This window comes from Peromyscus maniculatus, chromosome 2 (genome assembly GCF_049852395.1).
Source record: "Peromyscus maniculatus bairdii isolate BWxNUB_F1_BW_parent chromosome 2, HU_Pman_BW_mat_3.1, whole genome shotgun sequence".
Taxonomy (NCBI): Eukaryota; Metazoa; Chordata; class Mammalia; order Rodentia; family Cricetidae; genus Peromyscus; species Peromyscus maniculatus.
In genome coordinates this window covers 93,768,353-93,780,745 of record NC_134853.1, presented here as the reverse complement: position 1 = coordinate 93,780,745, position 12,393 = coordinate 93,768,353, and the positions used below count along the sequence as shown (strand labels likewise).

General features: G+C 39.7%; 1 pseudogene; it reads right to left on the bottom strand.

Annotated features, from left to right (window-relative positions):
- Window positions 1-12,144, bottom strand: part of LOC102926725 (heterogeneous nuclear ribonucleoproteins A2/B1 pseudogene) — an 85,169-nt pseudogene extending 73,025 nt beyond the window's left edge.
- Window positions 12,145-12,393: the final 249 nt, after the last annotated feature.

The window sequence follows — 12,393 nt, the reverse complement described above, 5'->3', positions numbered from 1 at the left end:
AACTGCCTTCTGATTGGATTTAAGATCCAGCCCACAGGAAGAAACATGTACTTGGTACTATAAATCTGTCCAAACACCCATCACTAGGAGCTCATGGGTTCCAGGATCAAATGTACTAGTATTATTTTGCTAAATGAACATAATTTCAATTGCCTTCTAAATTTATATCTCTATAGATTAGAGATTAGTACAGCTCTCATACCTCATCAGATTAGTTATTTTGTACAATGAGCAGTAGTTAACACTAAAACACACAACTGGTCAAAGTACAGAGAATTTAGAGTGTCTTTAGAGTTTTCAACAACTAATGGGATTGCTACATCACATCTCCTTTCCCCAAGGCTCAGGGACAATATGAGAAGAAAGGGTGGAAAGATTGTTAGGACCAAAACAGTGCCTTTCGCACATGACTGGACCATTGGACTCATGAACTCACAGCAGCTGTGGTGCCTACATCAGACTAGCACAAAATCAAACATCATAAACATGGCGTAGAAAGGGGCTCATGAATTGCCACCCCTAACTGAGGAATAGTTGATGACTTCTGAGGGAGGCACAGTCCGTTTTCATTATGGTAGGCCAAACATATTCCAATAGATGTCCAGATACCATGAATACATCTTATTATTATTATTATTTGAAAATTTCTTCCAAACTGAATGAACCAAATTGATTTACTGCTCAAACTAAACACTCACTGCCTTCAGCACCTCTCTCTTCTACTAATTGCATACCAAATTAAAGTAGTAGAATTGTATTTGTTTTCAGTTTCTTTGAGAAAAGACTCATTATACACCCAAGGATAGCCTCAGTCTCTTTAGGTAGTCAAAGCTGGACTTGAACACTCAGTCCTCATGTCTCGATCTCCAGAGTGCTAGAATTACATGTGTATATCACTATTCCAACCTAGAATTTTAAATTCATCAAATTCTCTCTCTCTCCTCTCTCTCTCCTCCCTCCCTCCCTCTCTCTCTCTCTCTCTCTCTCTCTCTCTCTCTCTCTCTCTCTCACACACACACACACACACACACACACACACGTCCCAAGCTCTGAACTCACTATTATTTTTTAGTTCTATGGCAATTTCCTACAAATTTAGAAATTCCATTCTGTAGAAGCAAACAACTCACAGATCTCAGGGAGTTTTTGAAATTTATAAAATCCACCCCCATTCCAGGTTATATAATCAGTAGGAACTGCTGAAAAGTGGAGCCTCCCCAGTTGGGAGCTAACTGCAGAGGTGTGTGTGTGTGTGTGTGTGTGTGTGTGTGTGTGTGTGTGTGTGTGTGTGGTGTACACACATTTTTCTATCAGTAGATCTGTGGGAGAATCACTGGAAGAGCAACTATTGTGCTAGTCATGACCAGTGTCTGTTAGTTAGTTCTGTGGAATACTAGAATTAGAAACAGAGCTCTTCCACATGAGACTCTTAGCTTCAGATTCCTTGCCAGTAAAATAAGGACAATGGAGAGGGAGCAGGAGATAGAAACCACTAAGACAGTTTGAGGGATGGGGACCAAAGTACTTATCTATAGCCAGAAGATATAATTGTCTTTTGTTTTGTTCTTGAAGTGTTTTAAGGGCTCTGGTCGCCTGTCTGATTTTGCTTCTCCTTTCACATGGCTGCCTGGAGGCTGTATGCTTGGGTGTGAATGAAACTTCAGTACACACCTGAGAAGGTGAGGCACAGATACCTGGTGGGTGAGCCAACTAAACTGGCTCCCTCTGCTTATCTCAACCAAGCTTCTACCATATATCCTATAAAAACATCCTTAAATTAGTATCCCAATGACTCTCTATCTCTGGAACCCACTACTCCTACACAGGCACTCTGCTTCTGCTTGCTTGTTTGCTTTTTAGCTCCTACCTATGAGGCTATAGTAAACTGTTTCCTAAAACCGGACCATGTCTGTGGCCCATGAAATCCATTCTTCCAAGTCATGAGACAAGAACCCAGAGCAGCTGAGTCAGTAGAACTTTCATGTGACCATGAACTTACAACACCCTACCTCCTGAATTAAACTCACAAGAGGTTAGAAAGCCTCCACAGTACTCCAGGATCCTGTTTACCCTAACCTGTTAGAGCCTAAGTTACATTTTAAGTTTTAATTACTAGGTCTAAGAGATCCATGAAATAAAAGTGCCTCTGATCTCCAAGCTGCTTGCCCAAGGATAGATAGTTCCTGAAATGCTGGAGGCTATTATTTATGTAAAATAACAAGCCACACATTTTCACTCCCCTTAACAAGTTTGTTTGACCCAACTGCTGGAATTCCTGGCCATTCCCCAGCCCCGCACATGCGCCGTCCAGTCGCCAAGTAAGAGGCTTAGTCATCCCCGGGGCCTTACTTCCTACATAATCCATGTGCTGCGTGGTCATGTAATTTGCACACAGCATGATCACGTAATCTATGTGCATGAGTGGTGTAGCTATATAAGCCCACATGTGCATGTGCAGGGGAATCCACAAAAAGTGGGTCACAGACCCCTCCCCCTCTCTCCTTGCACGACCATTTCCATAGGCCTAAGCACACTCCCCTCTGTTCTCTTTCCCCTAATAAACTTCTATAGTGGGTTTTGTTGTGCCTCGTGGCTTCTCTCAAATGGTAAACAGCTCCACTGCATAATAACACCAACTACAACAGAAGTGCTTGATCATATGTGGCCAGGAGGTTCACAGGCAAGAAGTACATCAGGATGTATGCTTGCCCCTGGTTGGACCTGATGGGAAATACTTTAAGACTATGACCACTATGACTCAGAGCCATTTCCTGGGAACCCAGGTGTAGACCTGGCCAGAGTCCCATCTACCTGGCCAGTATTTAATTAAAGCTTGCTTCAAATTTGGCTTTCAACTGTGGTCGTGGTCTTATCTTCGACCAGTGAGTGGGATAAACATTTTCTGGAGGCTCCCAATGAAATTCAGACCACCCACCCAAATTCTAAAACTGGACCTTCAATCTGGAACTCCAGGGGTGAGGGCCACTTCAGGAGGCATGTGCCTTGAGATGTTCCACGGATCTGAGGCTGCCTTCAGCTCACGGACTATCAGGAGTGAATGGTCATTTTTAGAAATGAAGTAAGCATCTACAGAGGCCTCCTGGTGAATCACAGTCTTGCTCTGTTATGTGGGATCCCTATCTGGGACATGGAGGGTGTTATAATTTAAAAACAGTGGGTGAGAGCAGACAGACACACCATGTGACAGGGCTCTCGTGGAGGGTTTACTGGAAGGGTTGGGGAGAAAAGGGACATGGAAGCCTGCCGCTGAAGGAGAAGTGATGGAAAAGAGAAGGGGGAACAGGCAGAGCTCACTTTTAAATGGGACTTAGTGCATGCACAGAGACTATGCAGTGATGTAGCGGCCGGGGCTGGCCAGTGCACCTGCCTGAATGCTAGCAAGTGCATGTGAGCAGGGGGTGCTCTTAGTGGTTATAGATGAGGACCCCAAAAGCAGGCTAGCATAATGTCTGAATGCTAGTAAGCACATGTGGGCAGGGAGTGGCTGGGGTTGGTGACACATCCTGCTAGGTTCCCAAGGGCAGGCTAGTATAATGCCTGAATGCTAACAGAGGGCATTCAGTGGAACCCAATAATCTCTTCTCAAGGACAAATAATGAGTCTCTGCCCACCCAGCTGGTTCTTGTTATCATTTCCGATAGCCCTCCTAGCCACTTCTGGAGTTGCTGCACTGTCAGCATTCAGGCAAAACGCTTAGTCACTCCAGGGACTTAGGTCCCACATAATCTATGCACAAGTGTGATGTGATTATGTAAGCCCCTATATGCATGCACCAGGTGATCCTTAAAAGCAGATTCACCTGTCCCCTCCTCCTTTCCACACATTTCTCTCCAGCAGGCCTGCAGCACTAGCTGCTCTTTCCTATCCCCTTAATAAAACTCTTAAAGGGGTTTTGTTGTATCTCATGGTCCATTCTTCTGCCTGGTAAAGAACAGTTCTGGTTCTGGTTGGAAAGTTCTGTTTCCTACAGAAGGTTTTGTCTGTCTGTTTCTTGTGATAGTTGTGTCTGCCTGTGTTTTCTGGTGTGTCTGTCAATTTCATTGCAATATTTTTGCTGTCTCTGTGTGCCAGCCACCAAACACCACCTCTGCCATGGCTGCTTTTACGGCCAGGGCTCACAATTTATCTCTGAGCTCTCTGGTCACTGGATTCAGGTTAGCAGGAGTTCAGATGTCTTTTGGGTATGGATAACATTAAAGTTGTTTTATGCTGTTATATTTTATTGGAAAGCTGGCTCTAGAGCTGGGTTATAGCTCTCCCTTCTCTAGACCCAAGCATATTTAAAAGTTTCCTTTATGTATGTCCTGTGTCAGTTGATCTACCTGGCACTGTCAGGGGAAAAGGAAGCAAAGCAGAACAGCCAAAAAATTAGACTTGGTCTATGTAAACATTCTGTACCTCAAGGTTTATAAGTTTATTTTATTGGATATGGTTAAAAATCTGTAAAATCTATGAAAAAATTAACGTAAAACTAGTAACACTGGGAGTTGATTGCTGAAAACCTATGCATAGGTAATCTTAAAGGAACCATGTGGCACAATTCCATTTTGGGATATAAGTAACATGTGAATTGCCACAATCTTGAGGTAGCCACATGGTTGGTAGCCATCTTTGCTAAGATTGGAGAGGGTAGATGTCATGTGACTTCACTGACATCTTGATTAAAGGTAACATGAGGAGTGGGCCTACCTGTTAGGATTCTGCCACTCCAGCTATGACCACACATGCACAGTTCAGTAGCTAAGCAAGGGGTCTTATGTCTTACATCATCAGTGTGCTTCATGATTAAGCAAATGCGCACAGAGTGGTCATGCAATCAGCATATGCATAGCATAGCTCTGTAAGCCCACCTGTGTATGTGCAGGAGAATCCTTAAAAAGCCAGACACAGATTCCTCCCCTCTCCTCTGCTCTGTCCTCCCCCTCCCCCTGCACATGTCTCTGCCCCAGACCTGGCCACACTCTTTTCTGTCCCCCCACTCCTAATAAAGCTCTGATACTGGGTTTTGTTGTGCCTCTGACCTTTCTTGCATGGTAACCAGCACCATGTATTTTTTAAAACCAACACTACCAAGGAGGTAGCAACATGTCTCCAAGATAAAGCTGCATCTTCATGCATTCATATGCAAGAATGTACGTTGCACTGGAAGCAGAACTTTGTAATGTAAGAGTCACATAGGTGATATTGATTTTAAAGACATGAAGGTATCATCGGGGAACAGCTGAGGCTTGCCAATGTGTGGCAGGATTTGAGTTCCTAAAGAGAGCCCAGTTGAAATTGGGACCCTAGCAATTTTGGAAATGCCAGTGTTATGTGAAGTCACCAGAAGCACCAACCACAATGAAACAGAGCAGGCTAGGATGTAGAAGGCAGGGTATGTATATGCTGCCAAGAGTGGGGCCAAAATGGTAATCCAAGCCCCTCAGGAAAACCCAAAGAATTATGAATGAATCCCTGGTATTGAGCTTTGAATTAATCTCACTGTTGGAGCTTCGTTTTGCCTTATGCAGGTTGTGGCTGTGCCCTGTATCTTTCCTCTTGAAGTTAAAAAAAAAAAAAAAAAAGGAACTTTATGTTTGGTATTTCAGGAACACCCAGTTGAGAGATTTTGAAATATTTTAAAGGGAAATTTTGGGGTTTCACAGAAAATTTAAATAAAAAACTGGATAATTTTGAAGAAATGGTTTTAAAATATTTAAATTTATAAGGCTATAGGACATTTTAAGTTTATAAAATATTTTATATTATTAATATTTGAATTTAAAAATAAAAGGTTAAAAATTAATGCCACAGCTATGAGCACCAAATTCTAACATCAGAAACTGGGATATTTCTATCTTATGATGCAGCAAGACAATGCCCTAAGCAGTCTGGCAAATAACTTGAAGCAGCTTCTTAACTTGTAAGTTTCAACCCTTTAGGAACTGAAAGACCATTTTACAGGGGTAGTCTAGGGCCACCTGCATGTTGGATGTTTGCATTGTGTTTTATAACAGTGGCAAAATTGCAGTTGTAAAATATCAATGGCAATGATTTTGTGGCTGGGAGGTTACCACAACATGGCAAACTGTGTTGAAGGGTCACAGCACTAGAAAGGCTGAGTTCCACTGGCTTAGAGAATGTCTTTCCTCACCACTAAGTTCTGTTTATGCTTAAGAATGCATGTCTAGCCTCCTTATCTTTGCTAACTTTGTTAAGCTTAAGATATTTTGATAAGCTGAGTCATATAAGAAACTTACATTCTGTAATGGTATACTAGGAAAGGACCAGGAAAGCAAAGTTGCCAGTCTTCTGGTGGACTATATTTATGAATTAAAGTTTTATTTTGATACTAAAGGAGCTTCAATTTAGAAGTTGTTTTTAAGGGTCAAACTTAACAAAGATAAAGCTATAAAGTCCTAATCTTATAAAAGCTTATAATTGTAAACTGTTAAAGATAATTAAGACATGCAAACTAATAGCCACCTTAAAAATGATCAAATTCTTTAATGTGTTCAGAACTATAATTGTAGTTATGCTAAGTAATAATGTAATTAATTATAGGAAAAAGGTTTATTTAGCCTCCTATTTGTGTTTTTAAGGTTTAGCCTAGGTTTATTTGCTCATGTCATATAACAGTAAAACAGTAAATGTATAGAACAAAGAAAGGATGCTGAAAGCCACAAGAGAAAAGAAATACCAACTCACACATAAAGGGAGGCCCATGAGAACAACAGCAGCAAGGAAGACCATGCGAGCCAGAAGAGATCAGAATGATGTTTTACAAGTTATGACAGATCACAGATGCAAGACCAGACTACAATATACCTAGCAAAACTATCATTCATAATTGAGGGAGAAAGGAAAATTTTCTATGATAAAACATATTTAGGGAATTTATGACCACTAAGCCACCTCTACAGAAGATACTGGCAAGAAGACTTAGGTCTGAAGATAAACACACTCAAGAAGGTACAATCAGCAAATAATTCCAGAAAACTGACAGAAAAGAGGCTTACGAATATGTGCATGATGGTGCACACCTTTAATCATAGTACTCTGGAGGCAGAAGTAGGCAGACCTCTGATAGTCAAGGCCAGCCTTGTCTACACAGTGAGTTCCAGAGTTTCAGGATAGCTGGGGCTACATAGAGGGACCATGTCTCAAACAGCAGGTAAGTAAGTAAGTAAATAGATGACTGAATAAAAGAGGTCTGAAAAGAAACCCACAAAACAACATGACAGAAAATACTGTTCAGTAACTTATTAATAATCTGAATTCCCCAATAAAAATACAGATTAATAGAATGGATCAGAAAACAGCATTCACATTCTTTGCTGCCTATAAGTAATACAATAGTGCAGTAGTGGCACAAATGTCAGGGGAGCAACCAACCATTTTCACATTGGATGTAAAGGCCACTCCACAAGATCAAACCCATACCTGGAGCCATTATGGAGCCAAGAACCCTGTCAAGTCATAGGCTCTCAGAAGAACCTACTACTACTACTATTCTGCTAAATGGACATAGCATTAATCCAACTCTGTGTGATTTATCATTATACCCATAGATGAATGCATTTCTCAACTGTCATCAGAGAAGCTTCTATTTGCCATACATGATTAACACAGAGATCCATAATTTGTCAAGGTACAGAGAATAAGAGACTTCAGGATGCTCCATCTTAAATATATAAAGGAACGTATAGACCATGGACCCCTTCAAAGGCTCAGGTATCATTATGGAAGAGAGGGTGGAAAATGTAAGAGCCAGATATAGTGACTACAAGGAAATATTTTCTTTTGGACATGGCATGGCAGCATCACATATGTACTCACTGCTATTGTGGCAGCATGTACAAGACCTGTTCAAGCACAAACCAGACCTAATCCCAGCATGAAAAGGAAAGTTGGACACACAATCCCACCCTCAGCCACGGAGCTACTGGTTATTGTTAGTTGGTGTGGAAGGAAGAAATAGTTTTCTCTAAGAGTGTAGCCAATTGAAGAATGTTTGAACAGCACAAATTGGTTTTGAAAGTTTTGTTGTTATTTGTTTGTTTGTTTTTCTTTTTTAAAAACACAAAGTTAGATGGTTAGGGAATAGGGAATGATGAATTTGAGAGGAGTTGGGGGAGGGATGAATATAATCAAAGCATTGTACAAAGCTCTCAAAGAACTAATTGTAAAAGAAGAATTTTTCTAGTTGTGCAGATCAATAATGCAGTTAAGAGACAACCTCTCAGGAAGGCACATACACTTTAATCCAATCAACAGTGATTTGAACGATAGCTATCCCTTTAATAAGATAATGCATTTTTTTCCTTCTCAGAATTCCTGTCCCATAGAGCAGTTACTTACAGAGATTCAGCCATATAGCTTTTTAAGTCTGCTTGCTTTTCTAAATTAGTCAGAAAACCGTAATTTTCACTTTCTTTCTCTCTCTTCTAAGCATACTTTCCCTGACATTTGGGGCTTCTCTCTTTTCTAAAACTTCCCATTCTGTCATGTGGCTTCTTCTCTGCCATGTAGTTCTCCTCCATTCTGGCCTAACTCAAGTGGCATGGCTTTCTTCCCTTCTCCGTCTAACTCCTCTGGGTAGCTACCAAGATTTACAACTTGCTTGCCCTGAGGATTATTTATTTATTTAACCATTTATTATTTTTCCAATGATTAGACATGTCTTTCTTAGCCATGGCTACTTGGAGGTTGTGCAGCAGTGTGTAAAGTGGTCAAAGTATGTGGTACCAGTGCCAAGCCAGCCATGCATTAGAGATGTGTTGATGATGGAGAACTCGCCCAGGTAATAGCCAATTATCTCTGGCTCTATCTCCACCTGATTGAAGGTCTTACTGTTATACTTGCCTACTATGTTGCCCACCATCTCAGGCAGGATGATCATGTCTTGCAGTTGGGTCTTCATCACTGTTGGCTTATGGTACGTCCTTCTTTGCCTTGGACAGACACTTGAGTAGCAAGTGTTGCTTCTGCCACAGCTGTATGTCTGTGCACCAGATGCATATATTGCCCCTAGAAGCCAGAATTTCTTGGAAATGGAATTATAGACATTTGTTAGCTGTCATGTTGGTATTGGGAATTAAACCCAGGTCTTCTGGAAGATCAGCAAGTGTTCTTACCTGCTAAGTCATCTCTCTAGCACCATTGATCCATTCTTAAATTCTTTTATTTACCACACTATGAACTGGAGGCAGAGTTTTTCCTTCCAGGAGATGCTTCCACATTACCATATAGAGACTTACATTAATTGTAAATGCTCAGCCAATAGCTCAGGCTTATTACTAACTAGCTCTTACATTTTAAGTTAACCCATATTCCTTATTTATGCTCTACCACGTGGTAGTACCTCTATTAGCCTGCCACATTCATCTCCTACTCCCTCTGCATCCGGCTGGTGACTCCTGACTCTGCCCTTCTCCTTCCCAGAATTCTCAATTTGGCTTTCCCTCTGAACTTTATCCTTTTCAGCTATTGGTCAGTCAGCTTCTTTATTAAACCAATCACAGTGTCAAATCTTCACAGTGTATAAAAAGATTATCCCATAGCATTCCTCCCTTTTTTGTCAAATTAAAAAGGAAGGGATCTCTGTGAGTTTGAGGCCAGCCTGGGCTACAGAGTGAGTTCCAGGACAGGCTCCAAAGCTACACAGAGAAACCCTGTCTTGAAAAATAAAAAAGTAAAAAAAAAAGATTCCTTTTGCCAGGCGGTAGTGGCATATGCCTTTAATCCCAGCACTCGGGAGGTAGGGCCAGGTGGATCTCTGTGAGTTCAAGGCCAGCCTGGGCTACCAAGTGAGTTCTAGGAAAGGTACAAAGCTACACAGAGAAACCCTGTCTCGAAAAACAAACAAAAAACAACAACAACAAAAAGGGAAGGTTTTAACTTTAACATAGTAAAATTATATATAATAAATATTATTAAGTAAGAATTAGTTACAATATCCAAGCAGACATCAATGAAAATGGATGGCCCAGCTGATCCAACATTTCAAAATGCCTCTGTTACAGTCTTCTTAGAATTCTTCATCCAGAACAGCTTCAAGGCTTCTGGCTAAGATGATCCAGCCTCACAGAATACTCCACTCCGGACTTGATCATAATTCTGAATTTTCTCAGGTTTCCCCAAAGATTACCAGCACCCTCAATCAACAGAAAGTAGTCTAGAGAACTATGCCCACATTCCCAAATGATTGGCAATGGATGTTCGTCATCATTTAAGAAGGGTTGGTTTCAAGTTGTTATTGGCAATGGTCAGGAAAACAGCTGAACAAAGGAGATTAGATTCAAGGATCTCTTCCTGAAAAGAAAAAGGGAGGATATACAAATAATAGGATAAAAGGGTAAATTATTGGATCTACTTTCAAATCAAAAAAGCAGCTACTAATCTTAAATATTTTACATTGGTACGGATGTTTGTATATTGATACAAATTTAAAGTTAATCTTGTTATACTGAATTAAGTTTCTAGTCTTGTTTGGGTTATTGTGTTTATGCAAGTCATTTAAAATGTGTATGATTAAAAAATACAGATTAATAGTCATATGTAATAGTCAAACTTATAGTCATCTTAGATATGTTTTCAAGGTCATAAACAAATGTATTTAGATAGAAGCTCTTCAAAGACCTATAGAATATGGCATTTAATATGTTTAATAACCTAAGACTTTTCATGACAGTGGGACCCATCTGCTCCTGGCAGCATGAATCTGCTTCAGAGAATATGATGGGCATCAAAGAAACTCCCTATAGAGTTTATTTTCTTTATGGTAAAAGCTAGCCATGTGGGCAAAGAAACTGCCATTGCCTCAATTACTGACAATAATTATATTTATGATATTTATTAATTACATTAATTGTATTGATTTATTACAGTCATGATATTATGTCCTGATACTACTGTCCATTTGTGGGACTTTTCCATCACACAAAACAGAGATTCTGTACTTAGGAAATCATTGCTCTATACCTTTAGCTTCTCCATCTGGAGATAACATCTAATCTTTCTGTCTCTATAAATATGCATAATCTATAGTAATACAGTTCTATAATATTTGTCCTTTTTCTGAATGTAAAAACATTTTATGTACAACTGCAGAAGAAATAATACACAAATAGCTTGAACATAAAAACAGGTTATAATTCAAAAGTCCAGGGTTATTTTAAAGAGTAAAATATTTTCTCTGTAGACAATAGTAAAATTGATAGCATTTCCTAATAAGCCCTTTTAAGCCAAATATTAGCTGAATTATATATATATATATATATATATATATATATATATATATATATATATATATATATATAAATATTGATTAGATTCTGGGATATAGAAGAAATCTATCTTCATCTGTTCAGATATATATATATATATATTATACATATACTTAATACAAGTATAGACTGTGCATTGTACATAAGTCAGCCAAAGATGATTTTTTGTTTTATGTTTGAGTAGGAAAATATACATCATGTGTCCTGTGGTTCTTTTAGGTTTATTTCTTTATGTTTGTAGTCAGAATTTTCAGGGTGTCTTCCTGGATCAAACTTGATTTTCTTTAACCTGGAATGAATCCACAGCTTCTCATTTCCCACTGAAACAAAAGCATAACCTCTTCTCCAAAACAACACATCTTTTGACTTAAATTCTAAGTCAAGACATTTTCAAAATATGTAAGTTGGTTTCATCTAGCAGCCCTCATAATCCAGTGTGTCTTAGCAGCTATCACTCCTTCCTCAGTAGTCAAAAAATTCAAAGAAAAACAATAACATACAGTTTCCAGACTGTATATTTTAATCTTTACATGGTTTATGTCTTTTATATTACTTTAGTCTCCTTTTTAAGGACTTTACTATTTCAAAACTGTATTTTTAAATCTGAGACATTATATACTCTTTCTTTTCTCTCTCCCAAACATATGCATGTTTTCAAACATACTGGGACTTGTTTAGAGGTTCTTTCTGTCTGAATCTGTACTTACCGTTTATCTGTAACCTTTTCTGTCTATATGAGCAAAAAAACCGGTGTATAACTAAAATCATGGATGTTGATAGCTGGCTCCCTCCTCTCAGTTACCTGAGAGTCTAGTCTCATAGCGGAGGTACAGTTATCATCAGCTCTGGGAGCCATGTTTACCACCCCAACTCTGGGAAGTTTCTGGGTCCATACCACCACTGAGTAGTGAGCCACCCGCTGCTCATGAACTCCATTTAAGTGTTTGGTAGCAGGACCTCTGAAAAGAGCCATGTCGTTTTTGGCACTAGCACCGAGCCAGAAAGTTGTCTCTTAAAGGAGCTGTGCCTGTGCTTGCTACCAGCAAACAGAGCCCACCTAAGGAAATGCTGCTACCAAGAAGCCATGCTTGACTCCATTCTTGTG